The sequence below is a fragment of the Caretta caretta genome, chromosome 6 (genome assembly GCF_965140235.1).
Source record: "Caretta caretta isolate rCarCar2 chromosome 6, rCarCar1.hap1, whole genome shotgun sequence".
In the NCBI taxonomy this organism is placed as follows: domain Eukaryota; kingdom Metazoa; phylum Chordata; order Testudines; family Cheloniidae; genus Caretta; species Caretta caretta.
Window position 1 is genome coordinate 99,220,894 of NC_134211.1, and position 16,665 is coordinate 99,237,558.

Below are 16,665 nucleotides of genomic sequence, written 5' to 3' on the forward strand. Positions count from 1 at the left end.
GCCCCATATGCGTAGAGCAGCTGGGGATTACAATTGTTTTCCTCTTTTCATCCATATTTGAGCTTGCTGGGCATGGTTTTACGTTTGCAAAGCAATCTTGAGCTATTCTGTGCATGTGAGATACAGGCATACAATTAATATTGGAGTACATGGCTCTGGTATGATTTTGCAGTCATCCATGGCACATAACTAAATTTAAAATAAAACAGAATAAAACATACTATAAATATTGTGTAAAGAAACAAATTGGAGACTATTTTGTTATCAGATGCTCAGCAATCTGTTCAACTGGCTTTCCAGCTTACTAAACACAGCATCAGACTCCATTTTGAATGTGAAATTATGTTGTCTTTACACAGCCTCTCATATAATCCATTGTATTCATATAGAAAGATGCAAAGCTCATAAATGCCATTTCATATTCCAAACAATTTGCTATAGGCAACTACATCATTACTTTGTACAAATAAATTTACATAAATCATGATTAGAATGTTTTATCTTAGCAACTTTATTTTGCTCCCAGAACACAAATTAAATGCATGCTTAAAGCAGAATATTTTAGAGAGAGTTATTCCTGAACTGTTTATAAAACAGGAATAGACATTTCTATCTAATTTTTCATTCATAATGTAATTTTTTTAGTTTTCTTTGAACATTTAAAAACCACATGTATAATTTGCAGGGATTTTCCTTGAAGCGAGCAATAAAATAGATGACTCTGCCACAATCTGTTCATTCATCAGTTAGTGTTTCCTTTGACTCACTGTGCATTATGTTCTAAACACTCATTAGGAAAGGCCAAGAATGACAGTAAGTCCCACTTGCTGCCTGACATTATTATTTTAAAAGCAAACTGTTGTTGTTAAACAAAATTTGAAAATAAAGTCATTGGAAATCTACTTCTAGTAAATATTCCTGTGTCTAGATTAATTGCACAGAGTAAGTCCTCCCCCATTAAGAGCAGTATTATTGTTAGTATTATGGGATTAGAAATGTATGAATTCAAAATATGACTGACTCACACTTTGAAATGAATAACATTGGGTATAAAACCATAGGGCCAATAGCCAAGTCATCATCCCTGGGACCAAAGTCCTGCTCTCTCTCTCTATGGCTGCTAAGGGCTCCTGATACAGTGGAAATTGTGTGTGATGGGCTAGTGTAAGATTTGTCCTTTGTGTGTGGTGGGCTAGTGTAAGATTGCTAAAGTCTGCCCTGGGGGTTCAAAGATCTCAGCTGTGTCTGAGACCCCAGCTTCTAATAGGCTCCCTGCTATCCCTACCGAGGGATTTAGGGAGTAGGCAGAAGAGCAGGAATGGGGCTGAAGGCCCTGCCATTACACAGAACCATACCTCACAGCCCTCCCTAGAGTGGGGGTGCAGCAGCAACAGATGCAGTAATGGTCACAGAGTGGCTAGGCCACTACTTCACAACCTCTGAGAGATTCCTGCCCACTCCTGCTATGGAAGCTCCTGAACCAAGCTCCAGTTCTCAGGGAAACACCCAAAGCAGGGACTGTTGCATTGAAATGCCATCCAGGTCTACTCCTTCTTGTAATCACCCCCCTAGACTCAGAACTATGCAGGGGAGCCCCCCAAATCGGGGAGCACTAGGACCCAGGTGGTGTCTCCCCCCACCCCACTATGTGGGCTTGAGAGAAAGTTGCAAAGAGGAGCCATCCAGACTCCAACCGGTAAGGAAAGAAGCAGCCAAAGCAAGAGACCTTTGGTCCTTTAGAGAATGTTCTAGAATTCAGACTGGACTTTTCCTGCCATATGCTGACAGACTGTTTGCTCCATTCCTCCCCTACCCCCACCCATCTCTTCACCTCAGCATCACTCCTCTTACGCTCTTCTCCCCTTCCCTGTCCTACCCACCCCCTTCCTTTCAGTGGCCCCCCTCCCTTTCCTTTAGCTGACCGCCTCCCAATTAAACACACTAAAAGAAAGACAACTGTTGCACTAACATGCCATATGCTCCCATCCCATGGTTCACTCTGCCTGTGTGTCAACCCCCCATCCGCACCCTGTGTCTGTCTTGTCTATTTAGATTGTAAAGTCTTTGGGGCAGGGACTGTGTGACCCAGGCACCCCCTGGGGGGGGGTCCCCTGTTATGAGTCTATGCCTAGGAATTTGCCTAGGCATGCCCAGAAGGGGACATTTCCCCTGTGATCGCCATTTTAATGATATTTCACCCAACGGGGCCGTGTGTGGTCTCTGCAGAAAGCTAACTCAAAGGTTGTCACTGTTATCGCAGGACATAGAATCATAGAATATCAGGGTTGGAAGGGACCTCAGGAGGTCATCTAGTCCGACCCCCTGCTCAAAGCAGGACCAATCCCTAACTAACATACGTGCGGAGAATTTTAAGAGTTATGTAACATGTAGAGTATTGTGTCCCAAAGCTGCTGGAGGTGAAACAAGTCACCTGCAGCAGGGTGGTTCTCAGAGCTAATTCAATCAAGAGTGAGAACAACTGACATTTTTCGACCCAGCCCAGCCAAGCGTTGACAGTGGAGACAAGGTGTGGGCGTAGGCCTTTACAAAGCACAAAAGAGCCCAAGAAAAAGACCTTGAATAGGGAGACCATCAGGGTGAATTGAATTTAATGAAACATCCAAGTTATGAAAAGGAACAAAAAGTCTGGAACTGTATAAAAGGAGAAAGAAAGGACACAAGAAAGATGGTAAGGAGGCAACACTCTCCCAGTGTGAGTGTCTCATGAAAAATGGATTCCAGCTCTCTCAACTGGAGAAGTGCTGTACCAGCTGACCACTGGGTAAGAAATACCTTATTAGAGAGGAAAGGACCTTGCTAAGAAGTATAGGCTCTAGATTGCATTTTATATTTGTCTTTTATACATTTCCAATCCTTATACTTGCTTCTATTTGAATCTTAACTTATGCTTTGTCAAATAAACATCTACCTAGTTTTATATAGACACGACTAAGTGCTGTGTGCTAAGGAGAACGTTAAACTGAGGTGAAGCTAATGAATGGAGGCCTTTGCTTCCACGGAGGCAGCAAATCTGTGTGCAGTGTGGGCGTCCAGAAGTCGAGGGACTGGGCACTCAAGTGTAATGAAGTGGGATTTACAGACAGGCTGGTGGGACCTAAGCCCCAGGATCACTGTAGAACTCTGGGAGCTAACTATCTCCATAGATTTAGCCAGAGCTTATCTATGCTGTCTCCCACAGACTCAGGGAACCTAAGGGCTGGGATGTGCAAATTCCTAGCCTGTGGGGGAAAGAACTGGGCTTGTGGAGCCTGGAGTGGGGGGCTTGTGGAGCCTGGAATGGGGGGCTTGTGTTACCAGCAGTCTGGGGCAAGTTTCCGGTGCTCTGGGTGGCGCGGCTGTAGCACCACCAGCCACCGGGGCTCCAGGCCGCACGGTAAGGGGACAGGGAGCAGGAGGGGTTGGATAGAGGGCAGGGAAGTTGGGAGTGGTGGTCAGGGGGCAGCGGTGTGGATTGGGGTCGGGGCGGTCAGACGGCGGGGAACAAGGGGGTTGAATGGGGGCAGGGGTCCCGGGGAGCAAGTCAGGAATGAGGCGGGAGGGTTGGATGGGGCGGCAGGGGGCAGTCAGGGGTGGGGAGTCTGGGAGTGGTCGGGGACAGGGAGTACGGGGTGGTGGATGGAGTAGGAATCCCGGAGGAGCCGTCAGGGGACAGGGGAGTTGGATGGGGCAGGAGTCCCTCAGGAGCCATCAGGGGGCAAGAAGCGGGGGGGGGGGGGCAGGGGGATCAGTTAGGAGGTGGGGGCCAGGCCACGCCTGGCTGTTTGGGGAGACACAGCCTCCCCTAACTGGCCCTCCATACAATTTTGGAAACCTGATGTGTCCCTCAGGCCAAAAAGTTTGCCTGCCCCTGGCCTAGCACAATGAGGTCCTTGTCCATGGCTAGGCTCCTTGGCGCTATGGGAATACAAATAATAAATAATTCTGATAATAACTGTGCCCTAGTGGCTCCTTTCATCTGGGCCTATTCAAAGTAACTACAGAGACTTCTGCCACAATGCAGGCACTACCTAATGCCTGAATAGTTCCTGTGGGCTTAAGTAGAGCACAGGGTCTTGCATGGACCCTCCACACTTGGATTAATTTCACCCTTGGGGAAGAATTAAAGGCGCTATGTTTCCTCACACTTTAAAATGCTTTCTGATTAAAATCCATGTTTTAAAAAGTGATGCATAAGAGTCAATACCTCAGGCTCTTCCTCCCTCCAACACTCACCACCCACTTTCAGTGCTGTTTGTATCTCTTCTCCCATGAGCCCTCCTTCCCCATTGGATCAGCTGCAGTGTCAATTCATTCCTATAGTTCCCTTCCCAGGAAAAACTGAACCCCGAGCAAATGTGTAGAGCCAAGATAAAGACCTCTGAAAATAGGGGAACTTTGACAAGACCTTTTTCAACTGCCTTGCTATACTAAGTCACATTTGTCTACAAATATATAATCAGTGTTTCCCTAGCAAGCACAACTACTAAACTTTTTTTTTACAAGGTACTGATCAATTTAGAACTATCCCCTCCTGCAACTCATTCACAACAAACAAAGCTTTGGCTTGTTAGACTTAATTTGCTGTACATTGCATGTATCCGTCTGTAAAAAATACTTTAAACCCCCCAGGGAAAGATCACAAATACCAACACAGTGAAGTAAACTTTAGACCATAGTCAACTCTGCATTTTCGCAACCTGGAGTGCCATTGCTCATCAGCACACAAGGGGAAGAAAAGAAAACAGAAAGATGGCAGCGCTAACTGAGAGACATTCTCTTGCTAAGCTCTAGATTGTGGCAGCCTTGATGAAAACAACTTCTACAACACACCTTTTCCTGAAACTATTCAGGAACATGGCCTGCCCCTTCTGCGCTCATTCCACTTGAACTTGCTGCTCTATGTAGTTCTGTGTCTATAAAACTTGTTGTCAGTTACTCATCAACATAGATGATCATCTAATTCTTTCACGAAGAGTGCAGTAAGAGCAAATATAGACGCACCTGAGCTTTTCACAGTTTCATAGAGTTTAAGGCCAGAAGGGACCATTGTGATCATCTAGTCCAGTGGATCCCAAACTTGTTCCACCGCTTGTGCAGGGAAAGCCCCTGACGGGCCGTGCCAGTTTGTTTACCTGCCGTGTCCGCAGGTTCGGCTGATCACGGTTCCCAGTGGCTGCGGTTCGCTGCTCCAGGCCAATGGGAGCTGCTGGAAGTGGCGTGGGCTGAGGGACGTACTGGCCACCGCTTCCAGCAGCTCCCAATGGCCTCGAGCAGCGGACGCAGCAGGAAAACAAACTGGCCCGGCCTACCAGGGGCTTTCCCTGCGCAAGGGGTGGAACAAATCTGGGAACCACTGGTCTAGTCTGACATCCTGTATAGCACAGGCCATTAATTTTCACCCAGATACCCCTATATTGAGCCCAAAGACTTCAGTTACATTAAAGCATTTCAGTCCTCAGGAGACAAAATTATTGTGTGCCAGAGACAGAGAATGGGAGAGACGGAGGTGACCCTGATGCCTTAGCCCCTGCAATGGCAGGAACTGATTAGGTGGGGAGTGCCCAGCAGGGGATTAGGTGATGCCAGCAGGGGAACCACACACTGTGCTGCTGAGGAAGGTGGAAAACTCCCAACGTTGCTGCCAATCTGACTGGGGGGGGGGGGGGGGGGATTCCTTCCTAACCCCAAATCTGGCAATCAGCATATGTGAGCAAGACACATCAGCCAGGCATATAGGAAAAGAATTCTTTGTACCACTTCAGAGCACCAGTCCATGCTGTCTGGTGTTCCATCTCCAGCTGTGACCAATCCCTGTAGAGGAAGGTGAAAAAAAGCTAACTCATATTACATCTGGCAAATTGTGCATCGGGGGGGAAATTCTTTCTGATTCTTGCAGGCAACAAGCAGAAGCCCTAAAGCATGAGGAGATTTTATTATAGTCATCATCTCACTGCAGATCTGCAAGTGTTAAAAACAGAGGCAATCCTGTTCTCTCCACGGCCCATGAAGACAGGGGAAGATTAAGAGGACTAGGATTCAGAGAGCTGAGAAGTTCGGATCTAGATTCGAATCCAAATTCAAACGAAGCCAGAGTTTGAGAGTGTTTAGATTCCATGTTTGTTGCAGAGACAGGTGTACAGCTGTGCAGTCTGGAGCTACAATCCAGATCTGAAGTTTGTGATGTGTGCATGGGGAGGGGATGTTGATTTCTGCGTTCCACTTTGGGACCAGCACTACTTGATATTAATAAAGAGACAGACTTTGCACTCTGTACTGAGAGGGGCCACATAGCAGCTGGAATCCCTGAGAGGACTTGCGGCACTCGCTAGGGTAGACCTGTGAAGAGGGTGTAGCATAATGCACCTATTCAGTAGGGAGCAGAACTGTGGTGCACCTTCACCCACCCTAGCCCCTTTCAGGCACCCACCACCCATTAGGGTATGAGAATAGAGCAGGGATTACACTTCTCATAAAGATTCTAGCTGAAGCTTGTGTGGTGGCAAAAGGGGAAGTAGGTGAGTGAATCTCTTTGCATATATCCCCCTACTAGTCATTTACTGGCTGACCAGAATCTGTGCCTACACTAGCATATCCTAGCAAATTGCTTAAAATGTAGGCAGTTTCTATGCCATAACCATGGTGATATCATGTGAATAGTAAGTAACTGAGTACTGGGGAACCCACTGAAGCCTCAGTAATACAGCCATGGAAGATGGCAATAATTTATCATCTCTGCAGTAGTTTAATCCCAGATGCACCATTTGCTAATTTATTTCCATATGTACCTGGCAGAGGGATTAATCAGCCATCTCTCTCTGAAACCAGGATTGCACTTTATCCCTTTAGTAAGCAAGAGAAAACAAATGCACACAGCAAAATAAGAGTTCCACTTAAAGGGACTCTGTCAACCTTAATGTTGTTTTTTTACTTAACAACAGCTTCTTAAACATTTCATACCAAAATCTGTTTTTACCTCAATGTGTCTCTCCGTTTACTTGTGGCTTTGCCAATATTTGAGAAAATGGAAGCAGAAGTACTGAGGGGGGCCTTCATGGGCCAGCTGTGGGAGGTAGTGTGGAATATTGGATAGAGCACTGGACTGGGACTCAGAAGATATGGATTCTGTACCACTGTCCTGTTAGGTGACCTTGAGCAAGCCACTTCCCCTTTCTATGCCTCAGTTTCCTTGTCATAAATATAAAGGGAAGGGTAAACCCCTTTGAAATCCCTCCTGGCCAGGGGAAAGCTCCTCTCACCTGGAAAGGGTTAAGAAGCTAAAGGTAACCTCGCTGGCACCTGACCAAAATGACCAATGAGGAGACAAGATACTTTCAAAAGCTGGGAGGAGGGAGAGAAACAAAGGGTCTGTGTGTCTGTCTATATTCTGTCTTTGCCGGGGATAGACCAGGAATGGAGTCTTAGAACTTTTAGTAAGTAAACTAGCTAGGTACGTGTTAGATTATGATTTCTTTCAATGGCTGAGAAAAGAACTGTGCTGAATAGAATAACTATTTCTGTCTGTGTATCTTTTTTGTAACTTAAGGTTTTGCCTAGAGGGGTTCTCTATGTTTTGAATCTAATTACCCTGTACGGTATCTACCATCCTAATTTTACAGGGGGGATTTCTTTATTTCTATTTACTTCTATTTTTATTAAAAGTCTTCTTGTAAGAAAACTGAATGCATTTTCATTGTTCTCAGATCCAAGGGTTTGGGTTTGTGGTCACCTATGCAAATTGGTGAGGCTTTTTATCCAACATTTCCCAGGAAAGGGGGGGGTGCAAGCGTTGGGAGGATTGTTCATTGTTCTTAAGATCCAAGGGTCTGGGTCTGTAGTCACCTAGGCAAATTGGTGAGGCTTTTTACCAAACCTTGTCCAGGAAGTGGGGTGCAAGGTTTTGGTAAGTATTCTGGGGGGAAAGACGTGTCCAAACAGCTCTTCCCCAATAACCAGTATTAGTTTGGTGGTGGTAGCGGCCAATCCAAGGACAAAGGGTGGAATATTTTGTACCTTGGGGAAGTTTTGACCTAAGCTGGTAAAGATAAGCTTAGGAGGTTTTTCATGCAGATCCCCACATCTGTACCCTAGAGTTCAGAGTGGGGGAGGAACCTTGACATTCCTGATCTGTAAAATGGGGAGGATATTTAGCTTTGTCAAATACTGTCCCTTTAAAGGAAGGTGCATATGTTTCCAAAGCAATGCCTGAGCACTTTGGGGCCACACTGATACAGATGATAACAATAATATTTAGCTCTTATGAAGTGGTTTTCATCAGCAGATTTCAAAGCACATTACAAAGAGCTAATGTCTGCTACTGTATTTCTTCAATGATGTGATTATTAATACATTGTTAAGGTTACTTCTGGTGCCCTTTGAGGATTAGTTTAAAGTCCACTATTGATTTTAATGATATGCCAATGATATTAGTATTAAACATAATTAGTCATATTAGATTGTTTGACAATGACTGTTTTATATACAGTATAGTCATTTCAGAAGATAATAGTTTCAGATAGAGTTAAATAAAGATTCAACTGGAGTTTGAAATGGAACGAGACCAATTAATTGGGAGGCAACATGGTCCAAAGGCTAGTGTGAGGAGAATGAGGGTTCTAGATCTAGTGCCACAGACGTTGTGTGACCTTGTGTCAGTCACTTAACCACTCTGTGCCTCAGTTTCCCCACTGTAAGATAAGGATACTACTTACCCACCTTAGTAAAGCACTTTGATATGGCTGGAGAAATATGTGCAAAATATTAATAAAAGCACAAAAAGACAATAAAAATGACTGCTAAATATAAAGTCTGTTATGAATGTCAGTATCACAGTAGTAGCTATAATCTGATATAAGTCAAAGTATATAAATATTTGGATGTGCTGCTGACAGACGATTTACACTAGAATAGGCATGCTGAATATGTCGATTTGATAATCAGATCATTCAGGAGTTGGCATATTTTACTTTTGTTCATTTCTTTATAGAATAAGATTCTCCTTGTTGGCCTCTTCAAAAATTATATTTAAGTAATATAATGGAGTCTATTGATAGACAGGTTATTAGGTTTCTCACCAAAAGGTAAATTACAATGGAATCAATTACTCAAATCAAGGGTGCATTTGAATTAGTTTCTTTACAGGCGCTGACTTTTATTTTTCCCGCTGGGTGCTCCGCCATTGCTCCATCCTGAGGCCCTGCCCCCATTCTGTCCCTTCCCCCGAGACCCTGCCTTCACTCGACCTCTTCCTGTCCCCACTCCGCCCCTTCTCTAAGGCCCCCCACCCACCCACCACTCTCTGTTCTCCGCCCTCCCCTGGGTGCCTCCCACCAGCCAACAGAAAGCTGATCAGTGGCCAGCCCCAGGGATGCCAAACAGGAGGGGCTGGTGGCTGCTGAGCACCCCCTATTTTTTTTCAGGGGTGCTTGAGCCCTGGAGCACCCACGGAGTCAGCGCCTCTTTTAGCGTTGTCCACACTGTGGTTCAAAACATACTAGGTACACAGTTGTGTCAAAATTAACATGCTTAGAATCACAGGGCGCATTCTGTTATTCATATTTAAGATAGGTTTCAGAGTAACAGCCGTGTTAGTCTGTATTCGCAAAAAGAAAAGGAGTACTTGTGGCACCTTAGAGACTAACCAATTTATTTGAGCTCACGAAAGCTCATGCTCAAATAAATTGGTTAGTCTCTAAGGTGCCACAAGTCCTCCTTTTCATATTTAAGAGTAACTCCATGGTGTCAATGGAAGCAGAATTTGGTCCATAGGCTACATACAATAAGAATTTTTCCATAAATGAAAAACACAAGCCTAATTCCATGTGTCTGTATTCTGGGTTTTGCAAATCTGCAAGACTCTCGGGTTCAAGAGAAGTTGCGTTCTTTGTACTTCCAAAGGTGCTGCATAAGAACTTACATTTCAGACTCACGCAAACAAGAAAAAAGCCTTTGTCACGAAAATGCCATTATGAAACAGCCTTCTCAGGACTGCATATTTTTGGACCTATTGGACCATACCCAGTTTTCTAGAGAGTATGCAGGTGGCGCACATGCTAGCGAGTCCAGTAACCAAAACAGTGACAAAACTCTTACTCCCTTCAGTGGGACGGAATCAAGCCCCACAGTTGATTGCTAAAGAATTATAATAATCAAGGATGCATACTTGGCCTTTGGAAGCAGTAAAAGACTAGATTCTGCCTTGGCCTAATATGGCCATCCAGAGGAGACATTCCCCAAATGCAGCACTGGGTATAAGGGAAGAACAAGGGATACATCTCTGATGCTCACCCCCTAAAGCGAGTAAGCAGGGAGGGAGTAGTGGGGAGTGAATGGAATCATGTCTCTGCCCCCTACAGGCTGGCCAGCACAGTTACCCAAATGTGTGGCGAGGGATAAGGAAAGCACACAGCACCCTTTTAAAGGCTTTAGCAAAATACTCCTCCCTTCTCCCCAGTGCAAGAGGGAAACCTCAATGAAACTTCATTAGAAGGGTGTCTTTGAGGCACAGAGTAGCAGCCGTATTAGTCTGTATTCACAAAAAGAAAAGGAGATCCGATGAAGTGAGCTGTAGCTCACGAAAGCTTATGCTCAAATAAATTTGTTAGTCTCTAAGGTGCCACAAGTACTCCTTTTCTTTTTGAGGCACACAGACTCTCAGTGCTCCCCCTGGTGACAGTGTAATTCTCCCTGGTGATACCCATTACTGAGGAATGTGCCTAAAGGCAAAATCTAGCCCACAGTAAGTACATAGTAAATCTGTAGCAAACAGACATTGTATGTAATCACTCCTCTCCCTATAACAATAATCACAGAAAAGTTGTTTGGAGTGCATCACTTAGCAATCCATTTTGGTGGACATCAAGTTGGTAGAAAACATATACTTCCTAGAGAAACAAAGATTAAACAGAATTAGTCTACAGTTTTATATTCTCTTTAATTGCTTCCCTAACAGTCAAAATGGTAAGTTAAAGACATAATTTTCCACTGACTAATAACAGACATAACATATTTTGACATTAAAAGAATCAATATAAAAGCAGAACTGCCAAGCATTTAAATAAGTTCATAGTGTTAATATAACAGCTAAAATCTGTACATCTAACACCTGTTCTAATAAACAGATATAAAGGATTTTTTTCTGATCAGTATACATTTGTATGTTTTACATTGCCTCCTCCCAAATTCCAGTTCAATCAGTAACATGCTTCTCAAGTGTATATCACTTCTAAAAAAACCTGAAGTAATATATACATAACCTAGTATATGAGTTGGTGGCATAAAATAAATGTAGATGCCAATAAAAAGTAACAGAAAATGTCAAAGACAAACCAGGGTCATCTAACGTATACAGTACAGTACACGGAACTGATATTTACAAGAGCTTTCAGAAAAGACAATGGAGTCCCAAATTTTCTCTAATTGCACTAATAATCAGCTCACCTGTCTATCTTATTTACAACTGTCTTTTCAATGAGACATTAAAGGATTAGTTGCTGTAAAGTCTAAAGTACTTTAACATTCAGCAATAAATAAGATTTTGTTTTAAGACTCAGCTATTTACAGCCTCTGTCTGTACGACAGCAAAACCCAGCCCTCCAGTGACCACACACTTCCTAGAGATTTCCTTGGAAAGGTATTTTCCTTCTCTTTATTCAGTCACGTTTATTTACATTCAATCATATTGACCAAATAAATGAAAACTGCTTAAACGGCCTCCTTTAACTTTTCAACTTTGACCATACATTCCAATGTCCAAGTGGAATGCTGCAAACACTTACCCTATTGATTAGATGAACTCGTACAAATTAATATACATTTGAATCCAGAGCGATATTTTAAATTCTTTTACACTTACTTAGTCTAGTGTGTGCTGCCTGCCCACTGATGCGATATCAGAAACCTGCAAGCTACTATTTCTGCAACTGTGTCACTGTAGATAGTCTGAAACATGTACGTAGCTGTTGCCATGGAAACAAACACAGCTAGGGTAGAGTGCCAAGCTGTGTTAATTCCTTCAGCCATGAACCCCAGGGGAACACTAACATTCATCTTCATTCTCCTTTTGTCTCTCACTGCTTTCATTTTTTTTTCACATTATCAAATGATAGACTAAATACATATGGCAACACCTGAAAATACCATTGTTGAAACAATACAAGCCCCATGCTTTATATCAGAGCATCACCGGTTCCTACACCCTGCAAAAACTTCACTTGGGAGGATGGACAACTTCACTTTTTTTGGTTAGGGTAGGACAAAGGAACAAGAATAATGCAGAACTCAGTTGCAGAGCAGGGTTTTAGCCTGGCAGAACAGCTGTCACGTTGGGCTTGGAGATGCTATAGCAGAGCGTCATCTGTTCTGGGCCAGGCAAGAACTTTCTAAAGTGGAACCAAGATATCAGCTTCTCCCTCCCCTCTAAAGTTGTAGTAAACAAGGGGAAGCATGGTCTAGTAGTTAAAGCACAGGTGCCAACTTCCTGTATGACTTTGGGCAAGTCGTTGCATCTCACTGTGCTACTGCTTACCCATCTGTGACACTGGGATAATATTTCCTGACTTCACTGGGGTGTGTTGAGGTGTCATTCTTTGTGTTAAAATGCTTTGAGATCCATAAATGGAGGGGGCTGTAGAAGTACAAAGAGTTATTGTATTATAAATGCTTATGAACTGACGTAAATTGTAATTTGGTAGAGGCACTTGACAAGGCCGGGGGTTCTCTGGGGCCAATTTGTCCTTGCCATTGAGCAGTTGTGCCTTCACAGATTAGGAGCACCTAGTAATGGGGTGCAAACTGAACTTTGGCCCATAAACCTCCCTGCTAGTGTAAAAACTGCACAGAAGCAGTCTGGAAAATGGCATGAAGGCCTAGAGATAGGCATGGCTCAGTGCAAGGAGGCACTTTCCCAGCTACCACCACCCATGGAGCAATGCAAAACCAGTAGCCAAGCTGCCATTGTCTTGTTGCCCCAACTGTGCTCTGCCACTCCTGAAAGGAGAGACACTGAATGTGGGGGGAGCATTCACTCTTGTCTGAGTTTAACTCTGGGTCAGTCCCAGTTTTGAGGAAAGGGGAACATTCTACTTAGTGTGGCTCCTCCCCATTACCTCTGGTCCTGCCCACATTTTCCACACAGTCCCAGATTGCGTGGTTATTTGACAGAGGTGGAAAGGTGACCTCGCCTAGAAGAATGTATCCCAATTGGCCATTTATCTCCCCCACAGGGCTCCACCCCAGATTTCTCTATGGCTTTTCCCCATTCCGAACAGCACAGCTGGGCATGGGGACTACATGAGCCAGTATTCATACTCACATAATCCTCTTTGCTTCTTCTGTTTGCCCCAAATTCCAATATCACCCCCCAAATTTACCATGTGATGACTTCTGAATATTTCAGGCTTCACCATTAAACATAATAAATGGCAGGCCTTCACTACCGGGAGCTCACCGGGGGCAATGTCTGGAATAAGGGAGACTTTTTTCTTTAGTGATTGCTGTATATACCCACATTAGGAGACATAACTCACCTGTAAAGATTTAATTACACCTCACTGCTGGAGTCATTTCAGCACATCTGTCTGGATGGAAGTCATTCTCTCTCTCTTGCATTAAGCACACATACAGTGAATGTGCTCCTCCATCTAAATCATCTTTGTCATGGTTTGCCAGCAGAGACACCCAACACATTTTTAATGGCTAGATGACAAGGGCCAAATCTGTTACTCACCCAAAACTCCCATGGACATCAGTGGGAGTTTTGCATGGGTACAGTGAGCAGGATTTGGCCTCAAAAAATTAAGTGGCCCCAATGAGTCCCTGAAGTCTGCATGTGGGGAGAACCCTAGGGCACTGCTGCAGACAAGGGTGTCAGCCACCTCCCGAGCAGCAGTACCCCTTCCCTTGGACTCTGTAGATGGTTCTTGAGGGGTCCTTGGATCTGTGCCTGGCAAGGGAACAGGCAGTGGGTAAGTCAGAACAGTAGATGGACACCATATTCCCACTGTTCCTGCAGAACTCAGGATGGAAATGACACACAGTCTGAGGCTGTACTGCACTTCTGAGCCCCTTCTCCCATCCCCCTCTGCATTGAGAATTTTCCTTTAAGAAGAGTGCTGGGGATCGCCATGATCTGCAGAAGTCCTGGCAGCTGCAGTGCCAGGGAGGCATAAGGCAGAGTATGTATAGAAGCATTGGGCCTTTGCGTAGATGGCCTGCTTCCCACTGATGTCACAAATTCCATGTGGATCTCAAGAATTCTGAAAAACAATTGGAGAGATTTCCTCTCTGTTAGTCCCTTCCCCTCGATTTTCTAATCAGGGGAAGAAGGACATTTGGGTCCTGAGTTTTGATGGCTTAGTAAGAGGGGCCCAACTGAACACAAATCTTTTAAATCAGATACAGCTGTGAAAGTCCAATTGCCCCTTTAAGTGTTTAACTACCCTACCCAGAACTAACAACACTGGGCCAGTAACAGGATCACTGCCGCAAAAGGTGGGTGAGAGGCATTTGTCTGCTCTCCTTGACATTGCAGTCTTAAGGTAAGAAAGAACACATTTTAAAGCCTGGTCTCTGGATCAAGAGGGATGTTAGTAGAAGATTACACTATAAATCTAATCCCTTATCCCCAGTACTCAACAGTTTGGTATTTGAACCAGCCTTTCATCAAAGAAACTGACATTGGAGTATTAGGAAATTTGGTCAATTGATAGTGAATGAGGCAGTCATGTCTATCAATCTGCTCAGAGGCAGACTGGTGACTGCTCCTGTCAGTTTCTTCAAATGAGACATTGTATTTTGAGTTCTCAAACAGTTCATTCATCTTTTCACTAGGGTGCACCTTGGTAAAAGCTTCTTACATCTTCCATGATGCCAGTACAAATTCTCTGCTATTTCAAAGTACATGTTTTAGGTACTTGTATGGTTCCCATCACCACAGTATCTGAGAGCCTCCCCAAAACCCTGTGAGGTAAGGAGAACTCACCATTTTACAGATAGGGAATTGAAGCACAGAGAGACTAAGTGAGCTGCCCAAGGCCACAGCAGAAGTCTGTGGCAGAGCAGGGAATTAAGCGCAGGTCTTCTATGTCTCAGCTGAGCACCTAACCATTGGACCTTCCTTCCTCCCAAAAACAAGGGACAAAGATCTGGACTGAAATATCCCCACAAATTCTGGCATGCGATGGACAGCTACAAGCAGGATTTTGTGACTCTATAAAAAGTCATCTAATTCCACTAAGGTCCTATATACAGTAACATAGCCTGATGGGGTAGCCCTCTTCTCTTTCAACTAATAGGGGGTTAGGAGATCTGTGACAGTCTAGCTCTCCCCTTACTCAACACTGGCCAGCACAGAACTTCCAGCATCATAACTTTAAAGAGTCTATGGGGGGAAGGAAGCACTTCTCAAAGGATGGGTCAACCAGTCTATAGAAAGATCACTTTCTTTTAAATTCAATAGGACTTTTCCATAAGAGTTGGGCCTCAAATGTACAGTTTTTATAAACTCTGCAAGAGGAAGAGACTGCACAGTTTATAAAATTCTTCAGGAGAATGTTCATTCTGTAGGCTGTCTCACCAAAGGATTTTAAATTCCACAGAGTTAAGCACTTCTGGACTTTCAATGCATACATATCTGGAATAAAACAGTGGGGGGAAAACCTGACCTACAGTGTCTGCATGACACAGATACCAATGTACCTGTATTTGAGTCTCTTTTTCTTCCTCTTTCCAGTCCCCTTCAGAAGAAGCCAAAAAAAAAAAAAAAAGAAATCTGACATGTTGGGATGGCACTAGGACCCAGATCCTCTAAGGCACAGGCCTTATTATACACACACAAACTCCCCAGTGGGAATCAGGCACCTAAATACCTTAGAGCAGTGGTTTTCAACCTGTGGTCTATGCCTTATATTTCCAAAGGGAAAGTTAGAATTTTGTCAGGGTCCACAAATGAAAAACGATTGAAAACCACTGTCTTAGAGGATCTGGGCCTCCATGTCATGACTGAGAGGCACTAAAGGAACGTCTACACTGCCGCTGGGAGTTTGCCTTCCAGCCCGGGCAAACAGAATCATGCTAGCTCAGCTCAAGCTAGTACACTACAAATAGTAACACGGACATTGTAGCTCAAGTGGCAGCTTGGGTTCTCAAGGCCAATCGACCCACCCGGGGTCTGAGCTCGGGTGGCCAGCCTGAGCCTCCGTCCGGGCTGCAACGTTCACAATGCTGCAGGCTAGCTTGAAATGAACTAGCAAGAGTCTGTCTATGTGGACTGGACGGGTTGCTCCCAGCTGCAGTGGACATAAGATACTTCTCATCACCCAGCTGCTCAGTACTGAGACAGTCTTAATCCTGGATCACTAACTACAGTTGCCCAGCAAGTATTCATGTTTCCGTACACTTTGTAGTGAAAGACTGAAACATCCTGTCTCTTTTTGTTGTGTGACCATTTCCGATTGATTTGGCACTCAACTGTTACTTTGCTTTCCTCTCTGCAGGTGCAAGAAGTTGAGGAGTTGCTGCCTCAACAGAAGAGAGATACCAGGGTTGTGTATTTCAAATCCACTAGTGATGCTGAGGCACATTATTGCTTATATTATGCACAGTATTAATTACATTTTATCTAACGGTTGGTTCTTCTTGGTGTTGAATATTGGTTACAACAAAAACACC

General features: G+C 44.2%; 1 protein-coding gene across 3 annotated transcripts in view; it reads right to left on the minus strand.

Annotated features, from left to right (window-relative positions):
• FOXN3 (forkhead box N3) overlaps positions 1-16,665 on the minus strand; it is a 308,330-nt gene that overhangs the window by 221,912 nt on the left and 69,753 nt on the right. The window contains exon 1 of one of the 3 annotated variants that reach the window (XM_075129826.1): positions 11,852-11,938. The exons of 1 other annotated variant lie outside the window; for it this stretch is intronic. The gene's annotated coding sequence lies outside the window, so the exon portion shown is untranslated. Of the gene's footprint in view, positions 1-11,774; positions 11,796-11,851; positions 11,939-16,665 lie in introns of those variants that run through there. One more of the 3 variants, XM_075129827.1, reaches the window with a different exon arrangement.